The following is a 19909-nucleotide window of genomic DNA, read 5'->3' as shown; positions in this document are numbered from 1 at the left end:
CTCGATGATGCTGCCACATAGAATAGGCGCGGTGGGGACCACGAAAACATGAGTAAATAATGTTTACTCATGATGAAAATCGACACATGGTACGACAAGTATTAAGAGGAGGTAGTCCTTAAAGTACAAGTGTCACTTTATGAAGAAATTTGATTTTGAGAGGCGGTGAAGTGACCCTTCATGGAAAAATGGCTTCCTGGTGAAGTGTCAAATCGTTAAAAGAAATGATGCAACCTACCTAAATGCACGACATAAATAAATACGCACAAATCAATGGGAGATGCTATGGGTAAAATTTCTTGAGGTAGAGTGCACTGGGAGAATTAGGAAGAAATTGGCCTTCAGAATCCTCAAAAATATGCCCGCTTGCCCAAGTGCAAGGGTAATTAGGGGTAGACATAACTTCCATGATGTCCTCATCAGATTAGAAGATGGGCAGATGGGAGGAAGACTGCCTACATGATGCGGTAGCATTACCTGGTGCATCGACCTGAGAAAGAAGGTTCACATACACATCATCTGGAATGGCAGATGACGAGCTAGTAGATAGAGGATCTGCGTATGTTGAGACCTGCGATTCTATTGAAAGAGGTTCGATAGAAGCACGCATAGAAACCTTAGAAAGGTTTGCTTATGAGGAACTCAAGGATGACGAAAAGTAAAGGATATGACCTATGGTGTATGTCATCTCGACATCAAGGGGAGGGATCATGATGGTGGGACCAGAGTCTCCCTATTCTGGTTGACTATGGGTACCAGAATCCATGGGTAGAGGAGTAGGGGTTCCACTATGAGTAGACTCGTATTCGTGAAGCGCTTCAAGGCAATCGCAAAATTCATTAAGACGAGGGAAACAGTGGGAATAGTGACCATGATGATCACATAGGCCAGAAGGGTGATTTGTACGCAACGTTCTGAGTTTTTTGGGTGGACCCAGCAATTTAACATGGACTTTAAGATATTTGACTCAGGGAACATTTCATGAACCAAAGGTTTGAGATGAGGAAGCTCGGTACAATTATTGGTGGCGTGCCAAATAACTTTACATAAAAAACACAGAGGTGATGGCTTTAGGGCCTTAGATGTTGGAGGAGCTTCGGGAGCCTTATCTTTCAGTTCTTTCCTCTTATCTTTTCCCCAATGTCTGGATTCTTGCGCAACAAGAGTGGGTTCTTGTTGGGGTTTTGATGGAACTAAAGCAGCGAAAGGGGTTGTAGGGACCAAATGAACTGGGTAGAATTCTTGTAGGGGGGTCAATGTACCATACTGGGATCACCAAAGTCATGTTAGGAAGGACCAGCGAAGCCATGACAGGGACAGAAAATACTCCTAGAGGGGGGAATAAAAAAGGTATCTGGCCTGTAGGGTAATGTTCCTAAGGAATATTTCCTTGTTGGTTAAGACTTGGAGGAATAGTTCTTGGTGGAAACATAGGAGAGGCACCCAAAAATGTAGGACAACAACAGGGTGCTTAGCTAGGATAACAACAATGGGGTGCTAAGGAGTTGGCTATTGATTGGATGTACCAAACTTCTTGGGAGCATCCCATGATGCTTGTAACATGAAAATACTCATATATTTAGGCTCTAGGATGAGAGGGGGAGAACCAGGGAAAGCACCCAACAATGAGGAATCTTTATAGACTCCTGGTGAAATATCAGTAAGAGGAGTTGGAGACTGCTTATCTAATAGGGATGATATAATGGACTTGGGGAAGTCATGGATGTCGGCTCATAGTAAGTCAATTGATCAATGGTAACAATATTCCCTTCATGGGGGAAGAACATATTGCGGAACACCATGGATGCGATGGCTAACATGGCATATGTGTAACTATAACCTAAGAGAATATTGTAATCCAAAGGGGCATTAATAACCTCAATGTCAACATGAATAGTCTTGCCGGCAACGTTTATTAGACAGTTGCGGTACATGTCAATGGGTTGGGAGGAGTGTTTGTCCTAAGCACGCAAAGTAATGGTCGAGGGGGACAACTTAGGTGATTTGAGTTGTTTCCAAATAGCAACGGAAATCACATAGGTGGATGTTGAAATGTGGCAACAAGAATATTCCAATATTAATTTCTCCTTGAATTAAAATTCAAATTTAGTCTCACCAGTTGTTTGAGAAATAATTAATTAATTCATCTTGAGTTAATTAGTTGGAGAAATTAAAACATGAAGTCTTTGTGAAGTCATGCAATAGTTATCCCTTTGATTGAGGAATTTATCCCTTAATTAAGGAGATAAGGATGAGTTGTATTTGAGTTGTAATTAGTTAGCTCAGTTAACTGAGTTAAGTCTAGTTAAATTAGTTCCAAACAGTTTGTGGAACTAATTGTGAGTTCAGTCAGTTAATGCATGCATGTATGAAAATAGTGTACTCCAGATAATTGAATATTCTCTCATAAATAACTCATGCATGTCAGTTCATACAAAGGCCCAGTTGAGATTAAAGGCAGGGACAATGTACTATCAGTTACTAGAATAGTGTTGGAGCAGTGTGTGATATTAGTTTCACACAAAGTTATAGCAGGAACACCCAAGGAAAACAACGCAAGGAAATAGGAGGCTTGGAGGACAGAGGGAAAGGCATATGAGTTGTCTAGTCTGTCTATGAATAGTGAGAAGGATTGTACTGAGAGCTGGATAGTTGTGAGAGCTAAAGCTTTGTGTAATCCTGAGATATTTCCACTTGTATGATAATACAGATAGTGGGGTTTTTAGCTGAGGCTTTCCTGAGAGTATTCTTTTGTGTTTCATGTGTGATTGATTCTTCTTCTCTATTATATGTGTTTTGTTTGATCTTGCTCAAATCGATTAATTTTCTGCAAGTTTGATTGTAGAAGTAGATTAAGTATTTTTCTTTAGTACATTGCATAATCAGATTAATCTACAGTGAGAATTTCTACATGGTATCATAGAAAAGTTGATCAAAGCTATGAACAACATACTGAGAAGGGAAAAATCGAAGTTTGAAGTTCTTTATTGTAGGTACAAAATCTAATTCTTATCACACCTCAAAGTTCACCAATGGCGTTCAATGGCTTGAGACACGAGTATGCACTAGATGGAAGCTCAAATTACATAGCATGGAAGGATCGCATGGAACTGGTACTAGAAGACAATGGTTTGAAGGATTTCATTGATCAAGAAATTCCCAAGCTAGCTATAGCTAATGCACAAGAATTGGCGGAATGGAAGAATTGTGTGACAAAGGCAAGGAGGATTCTTCTGGAGGGAGTTCGAGACCATATTGTCTTGAGTCTCCATGGGAATGAGACTCCGTTTTCAATGTGTAAGACATTGAAGGGCCTATATCAGAACAATAGCGACCAGAGGAAGCTGGCGCTCAAGGACAAGATTTGAAAATTAAGTGTGAAAAGGGCGACACTATTTCTACCTATCTAAACAAGCTCACCACCTTCAAAGATGAGCTTGGAAGTGTGGGAAATGACAGTCGATGATGATATGGTGATTCTTGCTCTCCTCTGTCTTCCTAAGAGTTGGCATAACTACTAGGACTCAGTGAATGGAAGAGAGAAACTGCTGGATTGGGAACGACTATGGTCGGATCTGATGTAGGAGGAGATCAAGAGGAGCACCAGAGATGGTTCTTCATCTAAGAATGATGATGAAGAGAATCTAGCCTTAGAAAATAAGGCAAGGAAAGGGAAAGGGAAGGCTTCCCATTCCAAATCGAGTTCTTCTCATGGTGGGAAGAAGATTGACAAATCTAAAGTGAGATGCTTTAATTTTCATGAGGTGGGCCATTATGCAACTAATTGTCCATTGAATAAATCCAAGAAGGGATCCTCCAAAGGATCAGATGGTGAGGCACTTGCCTCTCAGTTCGAATTGGATTTTACCCTCATCGCATGCATGGTTTCATCGATGGTGGGTTATGTTTGGTACCTAGATAGTGGAGCCTCATTCCACATGACCGACAATAAGAGTTTATTTAGTACCTTGGAGGAGAAAGACCTCAAGATGCACATAGAGATGGGCGATGATGGAAAGTACCGTGTTTTAGGTGAAGGCACGGTTGTGTTTCAGAGGAAGAATGGAGCTCCTCTCACCCTAACTGATGTAAATTATGTGCCTGGACTGAACAAGAATTTGGTATCAGTCGTGATGTTGGAAGACAAAGGCTATGATGTAGTATTCAGTAAAGGAAGGGAATTCCTGAGACACATAGCCATGGGTCAGACCAAGAGGATTGGGATTCGAGTGAAGAATCTCTACAAGCTGGAGGTAGATGATTGTGCTACATTGAGTTCGAAAGAAGAATCGGTGCAAAGCCAAGACATTGGCGAGTTATGGCATAGGCGGTTGGGCCACTTGCATCATGGGGCCTTGAAGATAATGCAACAGATTTCTACCAGACTTCCCAAAGGTAAACTTGAGCAAGTGGACACATGCAAAGGTTGTACCTTGGAAAATTACACCAAGTCTTCCTTTCATGATCGAGACAGTCAAGCTGAAGCAATATTGGAGCGAGTTCATACATATGTGTGTGGACCATCCTCAATAGCCTCCACCGCAAAAAAAGGTATTATGTGATTTTCATTGATGATTTTTCTCATAAATGTTGGATCTATTTCATGGAGAAGAAGGATCAAACCTTCGCAATTGTTTTGTGAGTTCAAAGCTTTGGTTGAGAGAATCAAGAAAGAAGATCAAGGGCTTAAGAAGCGAAAATGGTGGAGAGTATGCCTCTCAATATTTTAAGGACATTTTTGTAGTGGAAGGAATTAAATGGGAGCTGACGGCACCTCATAACCCACATTAGAATGGGGTGGCCAAAAGGAATAATAGAACAATTGTGGGGGCAGCTCGGGCGATGCTGCATCACCAAGGCCTACCACTTCATTTGTGGGCTAAGGCATGCAACACATCAATCTATTTGTAGCATAGAAGCCCACATTGCATTCTTGGGATGAAGACACCAGAGGAAGCTTTCTCCAGGAACAGACCAGATGTGGGTCACTTCAGGATCTTTGGCTCATTTGTATATTTCCATATGACCAAGGATGCCCAGAAGAAGCTTGAGCTGACAGCTGAGTTGGGGGTACTTGTGGGGTACATTGATACACCTCACAACTATCAGGTGTACTTGCCTATTAGTTGGAGGACAGTGGTTCACAGAGAGCTCAAGTTTGATGAGCAGAAGGCCATGCGAGTTTCCCTTGAGAGGGAGCTCCAACTACAGGCTGTGGAGGAACTTTTGGTTCCTAAGGAGGAGGAGCCTTAGACTGATGCAGAGTAGCCACATGTAGAGGTTCCAGGTGTGGATACATCCACTCAAGCAGAGTCTTCCAGAGATGGGCAGAAGCGCACGAGAGAAACTGACAGATTGTTTTCGGATGCGAGAGAGAATGTGGGAGAACCATCTTCTCAGCGCAGACAAAGGAGGTCACCTGATATGTACACTAGATACATGGCCCTTGTTGGGGAATGTGTTCATATTGAGGCATCTTCCTTTGAGGAATAAGTGCAACAACCGATTTGGGTTGATGCTATGGTGGAGGAGTATGGCTCCATAGTTCGGAACAGTGTTTGGGATGTAGTTCCAAGACTGGAGAACAAGTAAATTATGAGTTCCTGTTGGCTTTACAAGGTAAAGCAAGCTGCTGATGGTAGTGTGGAGAAACATAAGGCAAGATTTCTTTCCCGTGGTTTCTCACAGGTCAAGGGGATCGACTATGATGAGACTTTTCCTCCTGTAACAAGGTACTTATCTATCATATTGATGTTGGCACTATCAGCACATATGGATTGGAAGATCCATCAGATGGATGTGAAGGCTTCATTCATCAATGGCAAGATTGAGGAGGAGGTGTACATAGAGTAGCCAGAAGCTTTTGAGACCTTCAATCATGAGACATATGTGTGCTGACTCAAGAGAGCTTTGTATGGGCTGAAGCAAGCACCTCATTCTTGGTACACTGGGATCGACAACTACCTCACCGGGTTGGGCTTCACAAAGAGTGAAGCGGATGTGAACCTGTACCACATAATGGTAGAAGGTAAGTAGTTGATCATTTTTCTTTATGTTGATGATCTCATATTAACGGGTGATGATCAGTTGATCATGTCTTGCAAGGAGTACCTTGCAAGAGAATTCGAGATGAAAGACATGGGTCTCATGCACTAATTCCTTGGCATGGAAGTGTGGCAGAAGGATGGGGAGTTGTTTGTGTCTCAAGGAAAGCATGCCTATGAGATACTCAGGAGATTCCACATGGAGAAGTGCAAACCCATGCAAACGCCTCTAGCAAGTAACTAGAGGAAGGAGGATGCTACTTCAGGAGAAGTATAGAAGCTATTGTGTATTGGCAGCTTGTGGATTCACTGATGTACTTAGTGAACACATGACCAGATTGGTGCTATGCGGTGAACCAACTGAGTCAAGCTATGGTTCAGCCTACCAAGTTGTTTTGGAAGGCCACTAAGCATGTTTTGAGATACCTCAGAGGCACATCTCAGTATGGATTATGGTACAAACAGACAGAGGGGGTGAAGCTACAAACTTCACAGATGCAGATTGGGTAGGGAGTCCATTAGATTGTGTTGAAGCCCCAAAAATCGGGTCGACAACAAGGGGGATACCCACTCGGTCCAGACCTTGGTTGGCAGCTCCTCATCCGTTTAGTATAGCGGGTCCAACTGGGGATAATGGACCAGTTTCCCAATCTAAGGGTGTGTGTGTGTGTGTGCAGAGTTGGATGTTTGCTGATCTAAGAATACTTAAAGCTAATCTAATTCAAACTTTTAAACTAACTCTATGCTATTGTAATCTAATGAGAAACAGCACATCTAATCTATGCTAACCCGGGGTGTATTTCTTCTATTATGCGATCTAAAAAGATTTTAGACAATAACTGGTAATAAAGATCATTCAGCTATCATAAGAATGGAAATCAATTCAAGATGAACCACTTTGCATAAAAAGTTAGGCAAAACAGTTGTGAACAGCATATCGCATAATAAGTTATTCATATATCAGACATAAATAAATGACTCCACTGTACAAAAGTGCCAAATGGTAACTCACACATTCATGCAATAACATATAAACAACTACAGACTGTATATCACTTTAGGAATATAAGCAGAAATGGCCAAGAGATAAAAGTACCATTTATGACTGGTTCTACTCATAAGCTTCAAGCAACAATGATCTATCTCTCCTTGCTCCAACATCTACTAAGAGTACAGAAGTGCAACATCAGTAGCAGATATCAAATGCAAACATTAATAAACCTTGATCCATCCATTCATCAAAACCCCCTCCGAGGGTACAAAAGTGCATGTTCTAAGGACAAGTTTTTGACAAATTTCTGGACCCTTCTCCAAATGCATGAGAAGGGTTTAAATACTGCTAACTAAAATAACTTAATTACATAAATTTCGGATACGGTTTAAATGACCGCCCTTTTTATTAAGAAAAACTATTTCTAAAAATTGAATCTAATTCCTGACTATTTCTGTATTTGCTCCTCAGTGCTGCGAGCATGCAACATTCACCTGGGAAGAGTCGGTTGGTCGTCTTCTGCTTTTGTTTGAGCTATGAAAATAGAAATGGCAAGCGCTAGCACCACTTTCTAGTAAACTAGAAGATATTTTTGAGAATCTTCCTTTGGCTGGGTGGATTTACTGCGTGTATACTTGGTAATAACCCAAATTTCTCTCAAACTGCTCCTGCTTTTGCTATTTCGGTTTCCAGCCTTGTGAATGACTAAGAAAGTTAGGGACTTTGCTTTCTAAACAATTTTCTTAGCGATGTGCGATTAGCGCTAGGTGCTAATCGCGCATTGAAAACTACCTCTGTTCTTTGTTCCGGGCTTTTTTGGTGCATTTTCCGCCTTTAGCGCTTTTTCCTTCACCAGGTAGAAGTTTCAGGATTTTTCGTAAACATGTTGCTTTTGTGAGCTTTCTGACCCTGAATGTTGAATCATCTATTGACATCAGCATCTGTTGAGTGATACTCTAGAATCTGCGGTTCTGTTGCATGCAGCATCCGTTTATGAAGGCATCTCTTCTCTGTTCTCCGAGTATTGACGCTTTACCCTTTTCCTTAGATGTTTCCTGCTCATTGCTTCATATTGTTTCCTGTTCTTCATTCTTGTAGTTCATGCAAAAGAGTAATGATAATCAATACTGATACGAAAGCTCTGACCTCTATGAATGTATAAAATCATGACACTCATCGTGAACTGACTCTTCGAAAAACACAAAACTGTCCTTCTTGAATACTTTGGCGTACATTCATTAATTTCTTTTAAGGCGCACGCCCAATTTTGGTTTATAGACAACTTTTCTTCAATGTTGAGCCGAGGAAATTTGTGATGGGCGATAGCAGCATCACGTCATCGCATTACCTAGATGTGTCATCGCAACTTTTTCAGATTAGATTATCGCAGATAACAGATCGCAGATCGCGTTTATCGCAGATTTCAGATCGCAGATCGCGTCGAGTCGTTAAATCATTGGGTGCTGCTTATGCGATATTGCGATATGCGACGTCGCACATCGGTCGTCGGAGATTTCTTAAGATTTTCATTTAAGAGCGCTTCATAATGTACGCGATGCGATGAATTTCACGTCGCCTCTTTGCATTTTATTATGCTCATAAGAAAATGCTTTATTCTCTTCTCGCGATGCGATATAGTTTTAAGGAGTTAAATACAAAAGTTTTTATAAAAAATGTTTTTTGGATTTTTTATTAAGGGTCCCCATTTGCTTAGTGTTATTGCTAATACTAAACAAAGAGGGGGGTTGTTGGTGGCCACAACAATGGCGATTCACCTGGAAGAACCAGTTATCTCTGTTTTTCTATTGAATTCTAACTTCCAAAACAGAAAAATTTTCATAAGTCTAAATTTCGTTATGGACAGATAGAGTACATTATGCCTTATCCTATTAATGATATTTTGTTTCAACCTTTTTCTATTCTAATTGCTTGCTTCCTCAGGCTTTGTCCTTGTATTTACATCAGCCATTACTTGGTCTTGTAAAGGTAAAATAAAGTCTTCTCTATGTGCCGGCTTTTAAAATATGCTCATTTGTCATAGGTAGAGCCTCTGCTGCCAGTAGGCATCCATAGCCTCGACAGGGTTACCTGTTACCCAGCAATGATCCTTTATCCTGCCTAAGGCTATCTACAACGTTCGAAGAAAAATCCACATTGACACTTTTTCCTTTTTTATTCTCTAAAGAACAATGTCTTGGTTTGGTAGCCAAATTATGACACAGTCATTCACTTGATTTACACTTTTGTTGAACAAGCTGGCTCGTGATGAGACCCCTTGTCTTTTGATTGCAACAATCTTGAGTCATTGCCCTGTTTTGGTAGACAGTATTGGCAAAGTCAGCAAGTTATAATATCTGTGATCATGATAAGCCGGCTCGTGATGAGACCTCTTATTCTTTTAAGAAATAGTGTTTCTTGGATTGTTCCTCTGAATGCTGCGATTTTCTTTAGCGGGGAGGAAGTCATTGTTTTTCCTTAAGAAAGCTCTGGACGACAATAATAGAGTTTGAAAAAAACATTTTTACAGAGAACCCTTATTTTGCTATTGATACCTTTCATTGTGCTGATATAAAACAATTTCTTCGCTAAAGGTTGCTTTCATCAAATTTTTGAAGTTGAAACTAGTATCATATCTAAGTTAAAGTTTTTTAACTCAGATAGTCGTTTTTTTTGTTGGGACTTTATCTTTTATTGCAGAGCTTGCGCTCTTCTGTTTAGGGGTAGTTTGGGGAGGATCAAGTTGATTTTTGCTTCGTGTGCTAACCGAAAATGCTTCTTGATCTTCATCTTGTGGGAGGATGAAATCCCACATTCCTTGTAATTCCACAACTTCTTCGTCATCAACCTGTCCTTCAGTGGTACTGTCTTCTTCTTCCTCTTAGTAACAATAGCATCTTCGTTAGTAACTCCGTTGAGATTGACAGAAAGCATGAAATTGTTTATGTGTTCTTCTGCTAGCATGCCTGCTTCTGGATTGAATTTGGGTAGCCATTTCTCAGGATGGGCCGGTATTTGACTCAAGGGTGGAGGCACTAAAACTGCCCCAGGATTATTCCATGGAGACTGGGCCATCGTCGAGTTGCTAGTGAATGAAAGCACAGAAGATGATCCCTGTGGTTGTGAAGATGAGGATACTATGATCGTAGATGATTGAAGAAGGGTTGTGGGAGTTCCGGTAAGCGGATGAATGATGGTTTGGAATGAAGATGTGGGTGGCTGACTTCGCGGTGAGGGAGTTGAAATGGACGATGTAGATGAAAGAGTCTCACTGTCAGACTCTTGTGGTGTTTTCCTTGCTCTTTTCCTGGTGGGGAGAGGGAATTTAGTTGGCTGGATGCCAAATTTTTCACTCTTTAATCTGGTCAGGGGATGAGCAGGATTGTACTACGAAGTCACGCTGCTTTGAGATTTATCAGACCTCTGAGTAGAAATGGAAAATCCCTGGAGTTTTTGAATCAGAGTTTGAACCTCAGGGGGTTCAATGGTAGATTGGTCTAAAATATTAGGGTGTGTAGCAGCGGTTAATACTCGAGCGACTTCTGACTCAGGATTTAAACTTGTTGGGGAAGTCGGGGGAGTTGATGAGGGCGATTTACTCTCAGAATGGTATTTAGATTTTGATTTAGGTGCCATTCATAGTTCGGTCGCTCCTTCTAGCGCCAAATATGTTGAAGCCCCGAAAATTGGGTCGACAACAAGGGGGATACCCACCCGGTCCGGACCTTGGTTGGCAGCTCCTTATCCGTTTGGTATAGCGGGTCCGACTGGGGATAATGTGACCAGTTTCCCAATCTAAGGGTGTGTGTGTGTGTGCAGAGTTGGATGTTTGCTAATCTAAGAATACTTAAAGCTAATCTAATTCAAACTTTTAAACTAACTCTATGCTATTGTAATCTAATGAGAAACAACACATCTAATCTATGCTAACCCGGGGTGTATTTCTTCTATTATGCGATCTAAAAAGATTTCAGACAATAACTGGTAATAAAGATCATTCAGCTATCATAAGAATGGAAATCAATTCAAGATGAACCACTTTGCATAAAAAGTGCTAACCCGGGGTGTATTTCTTCTATTATGCGATCTAAAAAGATTTCAGACAATAACTGGTAATAAAGATCATTCAGCTATCATAAGAATGGAAATCAATTCAAGATGAACCACTTTGCATAAAAAGTTAGGCAAAACAGTTGTGAACAACATATCGCATAATAAGTTATTCATATATCAGACATAAATAAATGACTCCACCATACAAAAGTGCCAAATGGTAACTCACACATTCATGCAATAACATATAAACAACTACAGACTGTATATCACTTTAGGAATATAAGCAGAAATGGCCAAGAGATAAAAGTACCATTTATGAATGGTTCTACTCATAAGCTTCAAGCAACAATGATCTATCTCTCCTTGCTCCAACATCTACTAAGAGTACAGAAGTGCAACATCAGTAGCAGATATCAAATGCAAACATTAATAAACCTTGATCCATCCATTCATCAAAACCCCCTCCGAGGGTGCAAAAGTGCATGTTCTGAGGACAAGTTTTTGACAAATTTCTGGACCCTTCTCCAAATGCATGAGAAGGGTTTAAATACTGCTAACTAAAATAACTTAATTACATAAATTTCGGATACGGTTTAAATGACCGCCCTTTTTCTTAAGCAAAACTATTTCTAAAAATTGAATCTAATTCCTGACTATTTCTGTATTTGCTCCTCAGTGCTGCGAGCATGCAACATTCGCCTGGGAAGAGTCGGTTGGTCGTCTTCTGCTTTTGTTTGAGCTATGAAAATAGAAATGGCAAGCGCTGACACCACTTTCTAGTAAACTAGAAGATATTTTGAGAATCTTCCTTTGGCTGGGTGGATTTACTGCGTGTATACTTGGTAATAACCCAAATTTCTCTCAAACTGCTCCTGCTTTTGCTATTTCGGTTTCTGGCCTTGCGAATGACTAAGCAAGTTAGGGACTTTGCTTTCTGAACAATTTTCTTAGCGATGTGTGATTAGTGCTAGGCACTAATCGCGCATTGAAAACTGCCTCCGTTCTTTGTTCCGGGCTTTTTTGGTGCATTTTCCGCCTTTAGCGCTTTTTCCTTCACCGAGTAGAAGTTTCAGGATTTTTCGTAAACATGCTGCTTTTGTGAGCTTTCTGACCCTGAATGTTGAATCACCTATTGACATCAGCATCTGTTGAGTGATACTCTGGAATTTGTGGTTCTGTTGCATGCGGCATCCGTTTATGAAGGCATCTCTTCTCTGTTCTCCGAGTATTGATGCTTTACCCTTTTCCTTAGATGTTTCCTGCTCATTGCTTCATATTGTTTCCTATTTTTTATTCCTGCAGTTCACGCAAAAGAGTAATGATAATCAATACTGATACGAAAGCTCTGACCTCTATGAATGTATAAAATCATGACACTCATCGTGAACTGACTCTTCGAAAAACACAAAACTGTCCTTCTTGAATACTTTGGCGTACATTCATTAATTTCTTTTAAGGCGCGCGCCCAATTTTGGTTTATAGACAGCTTTTCTTGAATGTTGAGCCGAGGAAATTTGTGATGGGCGATAGCAGCATCGCGTCATTGCATTACCTAGATGTGTCATCGCAACTTTTTCAGATTAGATTATCGCAGATCGCGTTTATCGCAGATTTCAGATCGCGTTTATCGCAGATCGCAGATCGCGACGAGTCGTTAAATCATTGGGTGCTGCTTATGCGATATTGCGATATGCGACGTCGCACATCGGCCATCGGAGATTTCTTAAGATTTTCATTTAAGAGCGCTTCATAATGTACGCGATGCGATGAATTTCGCGTCGCCTCTTTGCAGTTTATTATGCTCATAAGGAAATGCTTTATTCTCTTCTCGCGATGTGATATAGTTTTAAGGAGTTAAATACAAAAGTTTTTATAAAAAATGTTTTTTGGATTTTTTATTAAGGGTCCCCATTTGCTTAGTGTTATTGCTAATACTAAACAAAGAGGGGGGTTGTTGGTGGCCACAACAGATTGTAAGAGCACATCAAGAGGAATTTTCAACCTTAGGTTAGCTACAGTTTCTTGGTACAGCAGGAAGCAAAGGTCAGTTGCACTCAGCTCAGCAGAGGTTGAATACATGGCTGCAAGTCAAGCAGCATGTTAGGCCATTTGGATGCAGAAAATTCTAGTTGGTTTGTTTGATCAGAGGATGGATCCAAATGTGATCTATTATGATAATCAGAGTTGTATCAAACTATCTAAGAATCCAATATTTCATGATAGGACCAAGCACATTGACATTTAGTATCATCATCTCAGACACTGTGTGGTGAGGAGGATCATGTTGCTGCAGTATATTTCAACTAAGGAGCAAGATGCTGACACTTTGACTAAGGCATTGTCAAAGTGTAAATTTGAGTTCCATAGAGATAGGATCGGGGTGGCAGATAATCCGTTTCTTGTTGAGAGGGAGTGTTGAAATGTGGCAACAAGAATATTCAAATTTTAATTTGTCCTTGAATTAAAATTCGAATTTAGTCTCACCAGCTGTTTGAAAAATAATTAATTAATTCATCTTGAGTTAATTAGTTGGAGAAATTAAAACATGAAGTCTTTGTGAAGTCATGCAACAGTTATCCCTTTGATTGAGGAAGTGATCTGAAAATGAGATCTTAGACAATTATTAAGGTATTACAGACTCATGTGCATGGATTTGCCTATGTTACTTTGTGCAATGGATCGATAAGATTGCAAAATACATAGACAATGAAGAAGTTAAAGAACATAATAGACAAACACACATAAACACAACAAGTTTAATAAGGAGTTCACCCAATACTCCTGGGCTACGTCTCCTGGCCCAACCTTCAGTGGTGAACTCTCTATTATGTCTTCAGAAGTAAAGTTTATACAAAAGTGAGCTCAATTTGAGTCTCACACAATAGATACAAAGCAACAAGGCTTTACTTGGATCCCCCAAGTCCTTCTGAGTACACAGACTCTCCTCACTGACTCTTTGTCTCTGTTTGCTCTCTGTCTCAGCACTGCTTGCCTCTGTCTTCTATCTTCTATGGCTTTAAAGCCAATCGGCGATGTCTGTTCATTTCCCCTTCTCGGGCTCTCTGGATCTCGGCCTCTGTCCGCTCGAATCCCCCTCTGAGCATTAGAAATCATTGCTAGACGCCTTCAAGGATGGTGGCCACCTGTTCCGTAACGGAATGGACCATTGGTGCCTTTGAAATCCCAAAATTGGTCGTTCTGTACCTACATAGAGAAATACACAAATACATAGGAAAATCCGCCCAAACGCGTTTTCCCAGACCTGAAATATTATTAATTCGGACTTATATCCTTTCAGATCTATCCTCGGGCATGATCGTAAGTGATGTTGATCAATGGCTGTTATCGATTTCAGGTGGCTAACACGCACGGATATTACCTACCCGAAAAGGGTGGTTTTCTCTCCCCGGTGCCTACCCATGTGCTAGCTAGTGTATGGGCTCGGGCAGAGCGCGGCCAAAACCACTTACTGCCTACGACCTGCCCAAAATCTCGCTCGTTTCATGGTTTCCCTTTGTATTGAAAAAAATACATTAAACATTGAAAAATATCGCAAATGGAACAATGGCGGACTTGAAATGCCATATATTATCATTTATAACTCCATCGGGTCTGGATATATATATATATATATATATATATATATATATATATATATATATATATATATATATATATATATATATATATATATATCAATATATATCTATATATATATATCTATATATATATATATATATATATATCAATATATATCAATATATATCTATATATATATATCTATATATATCAATATATATATAATATATATAATATATATATATATATATATATATATATATACATATATCTATATATATATATATATAGATATATATCGCAAGTCGCGTATGTATCGACCCCGCTCTGTGGTCTTGCTCCGATGCGATATGGCTATATCGCAATCACACATCGCATAAGCCCCCAGATCGTTTGGTAACCGCTCCTTTGTAATCGTCGATTGTGATATCACGATTCAACTTGGGTTGTTGATTTGCACGCTTGATCGATGGTCCTCGCTGACCTGCGCTGATCGCGATCACAACTGTCATATGGTCACCTCCAATGGCCTCTGCCTGTCACCGCCCACTGCGATATGCCGGCCGGATCTGGACTATTGATCGGCCAGATCCGACGGCTCTTGTACATCACTATCTAAGCCTCAATAGACTTGTTTTTCACTGTTTCCTTTTGTTTTTCGCTCTCAATAGTGTAATCCTTTTGCGATAGTTTTGATCTTTAGAAGATTTTGAAGATTTAGAGGGTTTTCTAGGATCCATTTGGATCACACATTCCCACTGAAAAAGCTTTCGGACCACCAAAATTTGGTTTTTAAGCATCAATTAAGTGAGGATATAGCTTCCTCACTTGTCCAATCTCTATCCATCTTGCACTGCTTGGTTTTGAACCTTTGAGTCTGATTCTGAGGTACTCAACATCCCCTCTATGCGTAGTTCTCACCTTCTTGTCTAGAACTGTATCTTCCTGCAACTCATTGAGATATTCAGGCAACATATCATCAATAGAAGGCAACTAACTTTTCTCTTCAGGATCTTCAATCAATGAAGGTTCAAACAGTCTCAAGTTCTCTGCATTAACTACTGAATAGATGTGCATGTAAGCTGGTAAATCAAGGCAAAAAGCGTTCTCACCAATTTTCTCAAGTATCTTGAAAGGCCCATACCTTATTGGCTTCAGCTTCTTACCTTCACCTTACATTTTGTCTTTGCTGATGTACAACCAAACTTGATCACCAACTTGGAAGCTATGCTCAATTCGATGCTTATCATACCTTGCTTTATACTTGGCATGGCTCTGTTCGAGTTGTTCCTGCACTTCCTGGTGAATTTCTTGGATCTATTCAATGAACTTGGTTTCTTTGTCCACATCACTATGTCCATCAACTCCTATGTCTTTTCCAAAGACAAAATCCAAGGGAGACTTTGGTGTAAAGGCAAAACAAGTCTCAAAAGGAAATCTTTGTGTAGAAGAGTGCTTGACACGGTTGTAAGCATGTTGCACATAACATAAATGTTCATCCCAAAGCTTGGGATGCTTGCTGCAATAGCCCCTGAGCAACTGGATCACTGTCCTGTTGACCACCTTTGTTTGGCCATCTATTTGCGGATGAAAGGTTGTGCTTTTCTTCAGTCTGGTATCCATCAATTACCATAGACTTGACCAAAACTTCCCAACAAATTGGGAATCTTGATCAGCTACAATGGAAGTGGGTAACCCAAAATGAACCCAAACATGCTGAAAGAACATCTTCGCTGTTTGTTCAACTGTAATCTGCTTGTTACAAGCTATTAAAATACACATTTTGCTTAACCTGTCCACAATAACATATAAATAGTCATGACCTTTTCTAGATTTTGACAATCCCCCAACAAAGTCCATGGAAACACTTTCCCAAGGACGAGAAGGAATTGGTAGTGGAGTATACAAGCCTAATTTTCTATTGTTGGGCTTACTTTTAGCACACATGGTACACCCTTTAATATATCTAGAAATAGTTTCATGCATTCTTGGCCAATAGCAGAAGCTTTGCAGCTGTGCAACTGTTTTACTTACACTAAAATGACCTGATATTGGAGAAGTGTGTGCTTCTCAGATTATATTAAATCTTTCAGTTTGTGGAATGCATAACTTTCCCAAATGATACAAGAGTTGGCTTTTAACATAATAATCCAATTCTTCTACTTGTTTTCCATGATTTAAAGTTGCATATACATCTTTAAAATCTATATCTTGAGCATATTGTTCAATGTAACTTTCATGCATTACTGAGTTATGATTAAGTATAGTAGATGCATTTATGATTGCTCTTGATAGCATATCTGCAACTTTATTGTGTATGCCCTTCTTATATCTGATGACTAGATGAAACTGTTGTAGGAAACCCATCCACCTATAGTGTCTTGATTGCTGCAATTTAGTTTGTGAGTGCAAATATTGAAGTGGTTGATGATCTGTATGTATAATTGTTTCTTTGCCCATTAGGTAATGTTTCCACTTTTTCACACTCTGTACTAATGCATACAATTCTTTATCACATGTGGGATAATTAACTACTACGGAAGTAAATGTCTCAGAATTATAACATATGGTTTTACCATGTTGCATCAACACTGCTCCCATGGAATAGTCACTGGCATCTGTTTCAATCTCAAATGATCGTTGAAGATCTGGGAATGCTAGTACTGGTGCTGTACTAATTTTTTCTTTCAATGTGTCGAAGGCTTTCTGCTGTTTGCCTCCCCACTGAAACACCTTATTCAATCCTGTTAAAGCATGTAAGGGAGCTGCAATCAAGGAAAAGTTAGCAATAAACTTTATCCAATATTTTGCTGCTCCTAGGAAGCTCCTAACTTCTGTAGCAGATTTGGGTTTAGGCTAGTTCACAATGACTTCAACCTTAGAGGGATCTATCTTCAATTCACCACCCCCTACAATATGACCCAAATAATTCAAAGATGTTTTGCCAAATTCGCATTTTGATCATTTCACATAGAGATTTTCTCTTTTCAAAATAGCTAGAGTCCACTTTAGATGCTTTAAATGTTCTTCCCATGTTTTACTGAAAACAAGAATGTCATCTAAATATACAATTACAAAATCATCAACAAAAGGCATGAGTACATCATTCATAACTCTCATGAAGTGGCAAGAGCATTAGTTAAGCCAAAAGGCATAACCAACCATTCATACAGCCCTTGCATTGTTTTGAAAGCAGTCTTCCATGCATCTTGTTCTGCTACTCTAACCTGATGATAGCCACTACGTAAGTCCAACTTGGAAAAGTAAACTGCTTCTTTTAGCCGATCCAATAGATCATCAATGTGAGGAAGGGGATAACGATTCTTGATCATTATTTTATTCAGTGCTTTGTCATCAATGCACATCCTCCATGAACCATCTTTCTTTCTCTCCAAAACGACTGGAGATCCACATGGTGATGTGCTTGGCCTTATGAACCCTTTATCGAGCAGCTCCTGTACCTGCTTCTTGATCTCTGCATTCTCTAAAGCAGATAACCTGTACATTCTGATGTTAGGCAATGGAGCATCTTGCTGCAAATGAATATCATGTACAATTTCCCTTTTGGGTGGCAGACCTTTAGGTTCTTGAAATAGGATATCATATTCTGAAACAACTTTTTCTAAATCAGCTTTCTATTTAGCATCACAGCCCTCAAATGCATTAGTTTTATCAGGGTTCTTTTCCTTTACAACGATTAGTAAAAATTGCTTGCATGAATTTACAATTCTTTTCATCTCCCTTGAATTTATGAGAGAGTAATTATTTTTGAGTTTATGAGTTCTTACAATATATTCTATTCCCTCTTTAGTGAGTTGATACTTATTTTCAGCTCTATAGAAAAAGGCTTTTCTATCATACAAGTAAGGAATTCCTAAAACAATTCCACATATATCCAAGGGAACTATATCTAACTCAACCTCATCTACAAATGTTGACCCAATAGCAAACCTAAGTTTACATTGTCTAGTCACTTGTAGCTTTGATTTATCACATACCCAACCTAATGGATATGGTTTCTTGTGAGGTGTTGTTAGTAATCCCAACTTCTTTACAATTGCTTCAGAAATCAAGTTTACTTGTGATCCACTATCAAATAAAGTATCAATCTTTTGATGCTTGGAAATAACTGTAATATGAAAAAGTTCATGTCTTTTCCTATCATTTTCCTCATTATCAATAGTTTGTGCAAAATTACTAGTAGATGCTTCAGAATTTTTACCTTTTATACATGTGGCTGTGATTGTTGTTTCATCACCTGAGTTTTACCCCAAATCTTTCGGAATAGCAGCAGCAACCTTCTTCTTCTTTCCATCAAACTTCTTGGGTTTAAACTCTAGATGCAAAGACCAGCAATGTTCATCATCGTGTCTATCCTTCTTGCAGTGAAAGCATGAAGGTTTGCCTTTTTGTACAACGTTTGCCTTCCTCTCTTTCCATTTTTGCTTCTTCTTTTCCTTGTTCTTGCTTGCAGTGGGTTTGATGATCCCCCAATCTCTGGGTTCACATTCTTAACTCTAGCCTCTAGATGTGTATCCTAAATGGATACCTCATCTATGCTAGTGGGGTTAAACAAGAGAATGGTGTGCCTAAAATAGCTATATAGACCACCTATATACTTCAACAAAGTTTCAAGTGAGTCTAGAGAAATGCCTAGAATTAAAGCTCTTTTTCTAAATTCCTAGGTATAGCTTTGTACACTTTGCCGCTTTAATTGGCGAAGAGTTTTCCAACTCATCATTGCTTGCTACATATAATATAGTGGATAGAATTATTTTTTAATGGCAGAAACAAATTCAATCCAGGTAGAAAGAATTTTACCATGCTTCTTCAAATTAGCTTGTGTCCTGCCTTCCCATCACACTAGGGCAGTTCCTCCAAGGTGAAGGCTAGCCAGCTGAATCTTTCTCCTTTCTGAATTGATGTTCTACACCCTATAATATACATCAATCTGTCTAAGCCAGTTATCTAGCTGTTCTACATTTAATTCTCCATCATATATTGGCAAATCAAACTTTACATCTAATTTAATCAAAGATATTTTCTTCTTTTTATTTTTAGGTCTACCAGTTCTCCTTCTCCTAATTTGAGCTTTGACCTAGTTAGCATTCAACAATCCAGCACAAGCTTATCTAACCTTAACAAATCAAAACCAAAAGCTCTGATACCACTTGATCTGAAAATGAGATCTTAAAGAATTATTAAGGTATTAAAGACTCATGTGCATGGATTTGCCTATGTT

This window comes from Pinus tabuliformis, chromosome 6 (genome assembly GCF_031772625.1).
Source record: "Pinus tabuliformis cultivar Carrire ecotype Pingquan chromosome 6, CPIR1, whole genome shotgun sequence".
Classification (NCBI taxonomy): domain Eukaryota; kingdom Viridiplantae; phylum Streptophyta; class Pinopsida; order Pinales; family Pinaceae; genus Pinus; species Pinus tabuliformis.
This window is presented reverse-complemented; position numbering follows the sequence as displayed.